General features: G+C 39.3%; 1 protein-coding gene across 6 annotated transcripts in view; it reads left to right on the top strand.

The window, feature by feature from the left end:
• The first annotated feature begins 1,818 nt into the window (after window positions 1-1,818).
• The window catches only part of GAS2 (growth arrest specific 2), a 147,870-nt gene continuing 138,901 nt past the window's right edge, over window positions 1,819-10,787 (top strand). The window contains exon 1 of one of the 6 annotated variants that reach the window (XM_072619321.1): window positions 1,819-1,944. The gene's annotated coding sequence lies outside the window, so the exon portion shown is untranslated. Of the gene's footprint in view, window positions 1,945-4,551; window positions 4,754-4,927; window positions 4,951-4,975; window positions 5,066-5,621; window positions 5,780-6,133; window positions 6,468-10,787 lie in introns of those variants that run through there. The other 5 variants (XM_072619324.1, XM_072619326.1, XM_072619319.1 and 2 more) reach the window with 5 other exon arrangements.

The following is a 10,787-nucleotide window of genomic DNA, read 5'->3' as shown; positions in this document are numbered from 1 at the left end:
CCAGTCTGAAACTTCCATTTACTCTTCCTTGCTCTGCTCTGTAGGGTCAAGCAAAAAACATATCTAATCCCTTTTTCACACAACAAAAACTCCAATATTTAAAGGTAGTTATTAAGTTTCCCTAAAACTTTTCTTCTCTAGGCTAACTACTCCTTGTCCCTTCAGTCTATCTTCATATGTTGTGGTCTCCAGGGATCTCTTCATCCTAGCTGTCTTCTTCATGCTTTCCAGTTTGGCAGCATCCTCACTAAAAAGTGTGACATAGGACTGAACACAATCCTTCAGATGGGATCTGACCAGGTCCGACTAAGACCATTTTTATCCTGGACTCTATACTTCTTTTCATGCAGCCTAAGACTGAATTTTTTTTTTCCTTTTTACTACTGTGTCATTTGGTGATTCAAATTAATTAAAACTAATATGATTATTAGTGAATAAATGAATAGTAATGCATATTGTATGAATATATTGTTATATGAATAATAAATATTGATTAATTAATATTAATATGAAAGCATTTATACAGTACTTTAAAATTTACGGAGTACTTTACAAATATCTTTTTTGATATTCACAATAACCCTGAAAGGTAAGTACTATTATTATTATTACCATTTTACAGATGAGAAAACTGAGGCTAATTGTGGTTAAATATCTGAAGCAGAATTTGAACTCAAGTCTTCCTGACTCCAGGCCCAGCACACTGTCCACTGCACCACTGATATGATTAGAATTCAATAAAATCCCCAGATCTTTTTTCAAATCAGCTGCATTCTGGTCTTGACTCTTCTGGCTTATCTTTGTAAAGTGATTTTTTGAACCTACATAAAAGACTTTTACATTTGTCTTTATTAAATTTTACCTAATTAGATTCAGCCAAGAATTCTACCCTATTGAGATTTTTAGTGATCTTGGCTGTGTAATCTGCAATGTGAAATATCCAGTGTAGATTAAATTACTGATAAAAAAGGAATTGATAAATGACTTTAAGCCATTATTGTACTGATAATACTTTTTTATCTTTCATAGAGGGTTTCTTTTTGAGTTATCTTTTAATTTAATAACATTAGATGTGACTATAAAGAAACTAGACTGATTTTGTATTTAGGGTATGATAATCATAAAATCAAACATTTTGAATTGAAAGGAATTTAGAGACCCTCTAGTTTCTTATTTTAGAAATGAAGCCTAGCAAGGCAATGTCACTTGTCTGGAAGTATCAATGTCATGTGTATGTCTTAGATATATTGCCTAGGCTATTGCAGTGATGGCCTTTGAACAAATTGCATAAACTGGCTTGCATGCTGACTCCCTTAAGCCTACACAAAGGCAGTACATGATCTTATCATGTACGTAATGAGAGAATAATATCTGAGTTGCCTATTAAGTGAGGCTCATCTTAAATCACCAGCCCACTCAACATCTCCATTCCTACCTGGCTCATTTATGGGATATCCCCCCACAATGACTCAATAGCTTCCCGAGTCAACAGAGAACTTTGGGTCTCCTTACTCTGCGATTGTCCCCAAATCTGCAGCATAGCATGCTATAGCGGAACTATATATACATAAATTCACATCTGTGAGGCTCAAAAGTTATTCAGGAATATTACTCAAAATAGTAAAAATATGAACTTTCTAGTTCTATAGCCCTGTCTCATGTTTCATCTTTCCTGTCTCTCTAGTCATTACCTCTATGTGAAGAAGATTCAGATGCTCAGTATATAGCAAAAAATGGAAATATAATAGTTATGCACATCTGCATGGGACTGTCCACCTCCACTCATCTTTGAATACTTACTCCTTGTTGCCTTCCCAGTTTGTTGAATATGGTGTAAGAAACTCCTGAACTATACGTGTCTGAAGATTGGAGAAAGAATTATGGAACCACGAGCATTACTCAGACTCCATCTCAATGTCATGGGATATAGCAGGAAAAAGTAGGGTAAGTACAGTAACAGAAAGCATCTTTTCCTGTATGCTAACTAGCCACTGGGATTTTTAACAACTGGCATTCTGGGGATAGTTAAGGGTTTCTTCTCTTTTGTATCTTATGTCTCTCTTCTAGAACTTGGGTCACTCTGGGATGCTTATCTCCATCAGTCATAGTTACTAGTTGGTAGCTTCTTGGTCTAGAAGCCACAATCCTGATTGCTCTCATCTATTTCATGGAAGCCTGGCTTATTCCAATATCAGTTTCCATTTATCCATAGTACCCTGAATAGTGGTCAGCAAGTCCATCTACAAAGGCAGCTGTCAATTATCCTCAATTCCTCATATGGTGAATAGAAAGTATTAATTTCAAAGATAATGGGAGGAAGTAGCTCCCCTAGTCCCTGTTAGTCAGTTTACAGATATGTTCCCTTCTACCTGTAAAAGTGAATTCCCTGAGATTCCCAGAAAAGGGTATGTTTAAATTTACCATTCTCTTTACACCATCATCATCATTACTTTTAGGTCCAAAGGTAGATAATAAATGAAACATAAGAGCATGGCATGAGCACAGGTTACAAATCATATTGAAATCCGTTGTTCTTCCTAGTATAAGTCAGAGGTCCACTAAACAGAGCTAATAATTCCACAGGAAAACAAAGGAGAATAATTCTTAATTACTATCTTTCAGTGTTCTACACCTGCCTTTTTTCTCTAGAAACAGGGATTAGAGGTGACATAGACAAACATGGCAGCTTTCCCAATTTATTTTCATGACATAATTGAGTAATATGACAATAATATGTGTATTGGATTTTGGTCCATTTATAAGATCTTCAAATGCGAAGAACATGTGTAACAACTTTAAGGACATCAGGATATCTCATTATGCATCCTTATGAGCAACTCAAACTAATATCTGTTCATGAGTATGATATAAAGATTGATATGATGAAAAGCAAAGCGTTTGGGTCTTCAGTGATGACTGACTTCTTATCCATTCCATCTCTCTCATTTAAAATATAGATAGATAGATGATCTAATTGCTGGTGCTCCTTCTTTCCAGTGATGTAGTTTGCCAGTGAGGCTGCAGCATAGAGTGGTTGAGAGGAAAAAATGTGCAATCAACTTGGAAAATAGGCTGGAAATATCTTTTAAAGGACTTTGAATGCCAAAAAGAAGAGTTTGTCTTTTATCTTAGAGATAATCAGAAGGCAATAGAGCATTTTGGGCAAGTGACATGATCCAATTTGGCATCTATAGAGCTTTGAGGCAGAGAGACCAAACAGGAAGATATTATAATACTCCAACTCAGAGGGTATGAAGATCTGAACTAGGTTGGTTCCTTTGTGAATAGAGAATTTGGGAGAGATGTGAAATGTCAAGGAGCTAGAACTCACAATTCATTGGACATGGGAATGAAAAGTAGAGTCAAGGATGAATTCAGCTTCAGTGATTGGAAGACTGGTTGTGTCTTTGACACAAAGAGAGAATCTAGGAAGAAAAGTGGATTTTGTGAGAATTTAATTTTGAATATTTTGAATTTGAGAAGCCTATGGGACATCATGTGATGATTGAATCTATACACTCACACAAGACATTACCTGTCCAGCTAACTTAGTAATTGTCTTTTTCCGTTGTGCATGGTTAGAGCAATTTCTTTCACACTTTTTTGTGATCTGGCAACTTTTCCTTTAAATATAATGAAAAATTTAAGTTCCTTTGCTAGGGCCCTTTCCCTGTAATAGTTAAATCTCTATGGCATTTGTGGAAAAGTTAAGCTGTATGTTTCAGATTCATTTACAGCATCTCATCAGAATCCTGTTTTGTATGAGTTTTCTCACTGCTCTCCTGATACTTTGGCATGAATTTATTACAAAATTCTACGTGATTTAGAACCAATAACTACTTGCAATTGACAGATATAATTTAATAAAAATATTTTTTCTTTCCTATTTCAAAACATCTATCTTAATTCTTCACTTCCCACTTAGTGTAGTCCTAAATTTGTAGTTCCTTAATTTTCAAGGGATTTATATTCAATGACCATAACTGTGCCACCTATTTCACCTACATGAATTAAAGCGGTAAGAGGAAATGATGAAGTTAAAAGAAAGGGAAAAAAAGCCTTCGCTCCAAAGTGTACTTCTTTTGAATTACACCAAATGGAAAGTGATAATGTGATATGTAAGTAAACTCAACAAGTGAAGGGTTCTCATACACTTGAGGTGAAGTGGGAAAAGGAACATCTGTTCTTCTACCTCTGCAACCCCTTGCAATCCAGAACAGGACTCCGCTCCTCCCAGACTATACCCTCCTAATAAACAACAGTTGGGGAAAATTGTCTGTGCCGTTCAGCATTAAGCAGGTTTGCTGAGTGAAGGCAAGGTAGGATAGTATTTCTTTGCTCAAAGCGAAAACAGCGGTGAGCTTGAAGTCCTGTCTAAAATCTCGCATTTTCAATTAGAAGAGTCACATTTTAAGGAAGTGTATTGTTCACTTTAGAACGAAGAGGGTCCTTAAAAAAAGTTACTAGAGAACGTAATGAGACACATATGACCCTGGAATTGTAAAACCGCTGGCTAAAAAAAGCCCAAACTGTTTCAGCATCCAGTTTTAATATTATGCTAAAGCCATTTACTTTATGAAAACACTGAAGTTAAATACGATTTTTTTTGGTCTTCCTTAGGTCAGTGTTTGGGGGACTGGGCTGCGGGGAGGTTGGACCTCACTTCGGAGTGGCTGCCAAGGGCTTGTAATATAATATCTCAGCGTTTCAAGGGTAAATCAGTGTCAGTTGCGCTTGCCGTCCAGCAGAAAAAGTAAGCATTTTACTTCCGTTCAGTCTATGTGGACTGATGAAATGTAGGAAATCTGTTTCTGGCAAGGGGTTGGGTGGGGGGGGGTGGGGGGAGGTGGAAATCGTTTTCCCAAACATCACCGAGTGGAGAGAGCCCAGAGAAGTATGAAGACAGATTCTGCGCCTGCTGGAGTCAGAGCTGCTGCTGCTGCTGGTGGGGTAAGGAGAAGAGACCTGCGGGACGGACTTCCAGAGGAGGCGACCTCGGAGCCCCTGCAGCGGGGCAGCAAAGGGACAGAAGCAGCAGCAGCCAGCAGAGCTCCGAGACGCAGGGGTGAGGAGCGCCCTGGGGCGCGCACCAGGCTTTCTCCCCAACCCGGCAGCCGCAGTCACGGCCATGCGGGGATTTGGGAGCAGGAGCCTGCTTTGGGGGCTGAGCTCTGGATGGCGCTTTCACTGAAAACACATCAGCCTCGGGAAGGGAGCGAGGAGGGCAGAGATAAGTGGGTACCAAGCCTTGCTGCAGCCCTGGTAGAGAGTGGCGGGCCCCTGCGCCTCGGGGGCGTGGGGGGATTGGCTGCTTTCTGCAAGTAGCGGTAGGTCTGCAGCATACCCAGCAGTCAGAGGCGGTGACAAATGCCCGCAGGGCGAAAAGAGTGCTCTTGCTGCTCTAGCCAACCAGCGAGAGAAGTGAGAGCGTCGAATTAGAGTCCCGATTCTACAGGCAGCGGGCAGGGGGGAGGCTTTTAGTGAGTCAGGTCTTGACTCCCCCCACCCCCGGTATTAAGAAAGCAAGAGCAGAGGAGAAACAGAGCAATATTAGTAACTGCGATGCGAGGAGGGAGTGTGGCAACCTTATTCTCAGCGGAGGAGCTGTAGCCAGTGAAGGCAGTCTTTACAAAAATGCTGCTTGCTTCCGAACCTGCTAAGGTTTTTGGAGACGCGATGATTTAAAATTGTCCAAGGAGCAAAACCCTCAACTCATCTTCATGGGCATCTGCTCTTCTAGCTAGTGAAGAGTGTACAAAGCCGTCGGGAGAGTTTCGAAGTAAGACGAGATTTGCCTGGGTGGCAGAGCACAAACACGGGGGCAGGTTCAGAAATCTCCCTTTCACCAGGAGTCAGAATTGAAATGTAGCCCGTACTGCCCTTCTGTTGCTTGAAGGTCTTGGAAACCACGGCCACCTTTCTGCGTCTTGCACCCCATCATCCCTCACCCCCCACCCTGGCCCTCAGCCTTCCTTTCGCCCCCTCTGCCTTCCTTTCTGCATTTCTAGCCCTTCTTGTCTCTAGTCTGCAGTATTTCGTCGGGGGAGGGAGAAGAGGGAGCTCTAGCAATCTTAGATCAATGATGTATGGGAAACCTTGTGCAGCTGAAATAGGATCTGCATCTGACCACTCTGCCTGAGGCAGCGTTTGGTGTCCCGCTGCGGAGGCCGAGAGCTGGGAGCGCCAGCAGGGGAGAGGAAGCACACCTTCCGTCCCCTCCCCAGTCTCTCCCCTGAGATTAGCTGAGGCCAAAAGTAGAGCAGTGGACCGTCCTCTCTTAAAGCCTTAAAGCTGAGAGGTTTTCCCAGTTGACCGGTCTTTCGCTTCTTGGCAGCTGGCTTTGCCCAGTCTGGCCTTTGCAATGGATCAATAAATTCCTTTCCAAGGAATGCTCTCCCCTGACTGCAGAGCTGGAGGTGGTGGTCATCTCCAACATGGCTTCCTCTGCTTTGACTGCTTAATAGAAGGTAAGGGACTGAGGTTCATAGAGGATCGAGGCGTTGAGACATGCAGCACACGCTTTCCCCGGGGAATACTCATGGGGTCTCTTACAGTGATTTCTGCCACCAGAAGGTTTAGGACTTCGTCAACTCTAGAGTTCACTTGTTGGCAAATTGGATGGTTTGGCGTTGGAGGGTTGTGGTTTCATTGAGACTTAGATGACTTCGGTAAAACTCATTTGTTGAGGGTTGACAGTCCATCAGGAGCAACAAATTGTTGTCTGGTACCCTGGTGAGGTAGACCATCAGTCCAGCTTGGAGCAGGGTGTTTGTGAAAACTTCAAACCTTATTCAAATAGAGAGTGAATCCATTGAGAATCATACCCTGAGGCTAACAAATGGGATTTGACATGTTCTTAGCAGACCTCTCACCAAAAGTGTCATGTGAGGACACATCTAAATCAAATGTTTGTGCCATAAATGGTAAATAATTTTGCATTTAAATGTTTATTCAAACCACAACTGAGGCAAAAACAAAAACATATGAGTTTCTTCTCAGACACAATTGAAAGGCTGAGGACCCGGATTCAAATCCTCTCTCACTTTTCACTTGTGTGACATTGGGCCAGTCTCTTAACCTGTCTGGGCTTCAGTTTCTTCATTGTTGAAATGAGAGAGTTGTATCAGATGGCCTCTAAGGGTCCTTCCATTTTAGCTCTGTAATACAATGATTTGGCTCATCTTTTTACTGTCCACATTACATCTGGGCATTTATGAATGAATACCACTTCTCTGAAGGTTCCGATTGATATATACATATATGTATGTATGTGTGTATGCATATACACATACATATATGTGTGTATATATGTATATGTATGTATGCATATGTGTATATATTCTGGCTTTAAATCAGGGTCCTAAAGATGCTTTCATATCAATAGTATGTTTTAAGTCTAGCACAAATTTTGTCTTAATCTAACAACAGAGAGAACAAAGGCTACTTGTGAATTAGGGTTTAGTTTATCAGCCAAGATCACACTTTGATGTAAGTCTTTAAAAATTCTAATTGATTAATGGCTTTCAAAGGCAATTTCCCACTCGAACTCTATGCTCAGAGCTAATTTGGTTTGGAGTTCAGAAAGCTGTGTTAAATTGGCACAGTTTGTTGGGACCATAGACCAACTAATAAGCACAATGTTAGAAATTAAATCTGATCACTACCTTTTATTTATGTGTCATATTGGAAGATAAGGAGTGTGTGACCCTTGCATTTGGCTATAGTGAAACCATATTTCACTAATTAAAGTCATGGTCGTATAGGAGTTATGTAGGAATCTATGCTATCCTGTATTAGCAGGGTAAAAAACAACTCATGAGATTAGTGTGGTGTAGAGAGTAAAGTTGGGAATTAAGAGTTTAAGATGTAGTGCCAGCTTCTAGGAACCACAGCTGTGACTTTATCTGGCCCTCAGATAGTAGGGAGTTGGAGAAGTTAGGGAGGTTAAAGAACTATTTTCTAAAGTCTTTCTCCGCTCTTAGAGTCTATAACCTCATAAAATTTTCAGGATTTGTCATATGGTCTATATATTTCATAGATAAACTTTTATTGTCATATTGTCTGTGTATTTTATATGCATATGCAAATATGCAAACACGTATATATACACACTCATAAACAGGCTTTGATAAAGTATATATAGTTCTTTATATATAGTTGTTAATGTTTTTAAAAAATCATTTATAGGTAGAAATTGGTTAAGAAACATTTACTTTTTGGATGTAACTTTGTATATATTTTTGTTAGGCCCTGAGATATGAAATTTTTCTTGGTTAAAAATGCTTGGAAAATAGAGAGCTTCAAAGTCATAGATTTTTGAGAGTCAACTGCTTACATGAATCAAACCACCAAAATTTTTGTGTAATCAAAGTCTTTGTTGTCGTTGTTTCCCAAAGGGGGATAGCTTAAGTGAGGCAAAGACAGGATCTCCGGATTCTCGTTCTTAGGAAATGATTTTGTTCTTCTTGCCTCAACACAGTGCTGTTAACCCATCTACTTGAAGTCCCCCTTTCTCCATTGGGGTGAGGGATGCTGATGAGCTAAACACACTGTTAAGCTTATTCCCTCTTGTAGCCCACGGGGCACATTGAGAAGGTAAGTTGGGAGGTTTTGAGGTATAGCCCATAAGATCAGAGAGCACAGTTAACCGGTTCTCCAAGTAAGCAGAATCTAATGTTGGGGTTATTTTTTAGCAGTAGTTGAACTGATTTACTACTCTCTATCACAGTTTACCACTGTAGCAATAACAGTGAGAAACAGAGCCTTCATTTCACAATTAGATTCTTTTAGGTTCTCTTAAATAACTACATGTTTTATTTAAAATATGCAATCTTAGGCTTTTTTAAAAGAAACATCCTACCTGCAACATAATGTAGACATGAAGACTGTCATCAAGTATTTTTGGAGTTATCAAGTGAAAGAAGGCCTGTTCAGTCCTATCTGATTTTTTGTAACCCCATTTGGGGTTTTCTTGGCAAAGATACTGGAGTGATTTGCCATTTCCTTCTCCAACTTATTCTGATAGATGAGAAACTGCTACAAACAGAGATAAGTGACTTGCCCAGGGTCACACAGCTAGTATAAGTGCATGAGGCTAGACTTGAACTCCCAAAGATGAGTCTTCTAGATTCCTGGCCTGCTAGCCACTGCACCACCTAGCTGTCTGAAAAGAAGATTGGCTTTGTTCTATTTGGTACCAGAAAGTATAACCAGAGGCAAAATCTAGGCTTTATCTAAGGAAAAGCTTGCTGTATGTATTAGGTTGCTTTGGGGGGTAGTTGGTTACCCCTCATTAAAGATCTTTAAGATGGAAAATCACTTAATATCTTCAGATAATTCCAGTTCATCTAAAATCTGATTTGTGACCATTTGAACTGTTCCCATTGTATTTTTCTTGTTCATGACCTTCCGAATCTAAGTTTACAGAATCCACTGGTGATTTCTAGCAATGCCACTGAGTCACACCAATACAGTTAGTAATATTCCTGGAGATGTGAACCTAAGAACAGGAGAAACTGAATTAATACCACATATTAATTTCACAAGGAATTCTAAGCAATGGAGATATCCAAACATGGCAGTGACTTTAGATGCTTATGTTCCTAGAACAAATTGAATTGGGCAAGTCCACTATTACATTGATCATTCACTGAGCCCCATCTGACTCCCTGCTGTGTCCTTCGTGTATCTCTATTCCAGTGGTTACACCCATAAAAAGTCTAGATGCTCATGTATGCATGCATGCAAGAAAACATACGAATGCAATTACTCTTATTATTTCCACACAGTGATCATTTGCAAATGTAGAGGGGACTTCTGTGCAAGTATGGATGGGTTGGACTAGATGGCTTCCAAGGTATCTTCTGATTCTGAATTTTTAAAATTTTTTTAAAAACAAAACAACCTGAAATTTCTATCTGATCTAAACCAACCTTTCAGCCTCCCATTTAAGGATGTCTCTCATTTTGTGTATAAAGCATTTGAGACTTACATTGTGTTGCTTTTGATCCCATAAATAAACCAGAGATCTAGACATGGGATAGATTTTAGAGTCCATCCAGACTTATTCTTTGATTAGAAAACTAATGCCCAGGTAGGTTACAAAACTAGTCAAAATGTAATTGAAAAGAAAAAATAATAATAATATTCCTATTTTATTTTACAATGAAGTTAAAAAATAAAAATAATAGAAACTTGACTGTGCTAAGAAAGCACAGTACTGAGATAACCTGGAGTATTCTGACATCAAACTGGAGTGATAGATTCATGGTTCTATGAAAAAATATTCCAATGACAATATAATATAATATATAACATAATATAATTAATTTTAATATAATATATATTTCCTTCCATTCCCAAATAACTGTTACTCGGTAATATGTTATTTCTTTCAACATGTTGTATTCAACATCATAGACTGATGCAGCACAGTCTATGAATATGGCATCATAGAGTTGAATAGTATACCGTTTTGGTCAGTTAACAGATCTCTAGACATCTAAAAGATGTTCATTAGTTACAGTTGTCATTATTGAGATATTCTCTGCTCACAAAATCAGGAATCCCAGAGCAGCAGTAGACTGGACCGATATTTTAAACATGTGATATCTCACTCATTGCATCGTTAGCGTCTTCATTTGCCCTGGTGTTGCTTCAAGTGTCATTTTAATTGCTATTCCAGAAGCTCCTCAACCAAGAAAGGAGAAGGACCTTGGCATTAAACATTCAGAAGAATTCTATGTTTGGTTTACTGTTATTTTTTTCTTTATAAAGTGAAGTTTTTA

This window comes from Notamacropus eugenii, chromosome 6 (genome assembly GCF_028372415.1).
Source record: "Notamacropus eugenii isolate mMacEug1 chromosome 6, mMacEug1.pri_v2, whole genome shotgun sequence".
NCBI lineage: Eukaryota > Metazoa > Chordata > Mammalia > Diprotodontia > Macropodidae > Notamacropus > Notamacropus eugenii.
The sequence above is the reverse complement of the archived record's forward strand: the minus strand, read 5'-3'. Positions and strand labels throughout refer to the sequence as shown.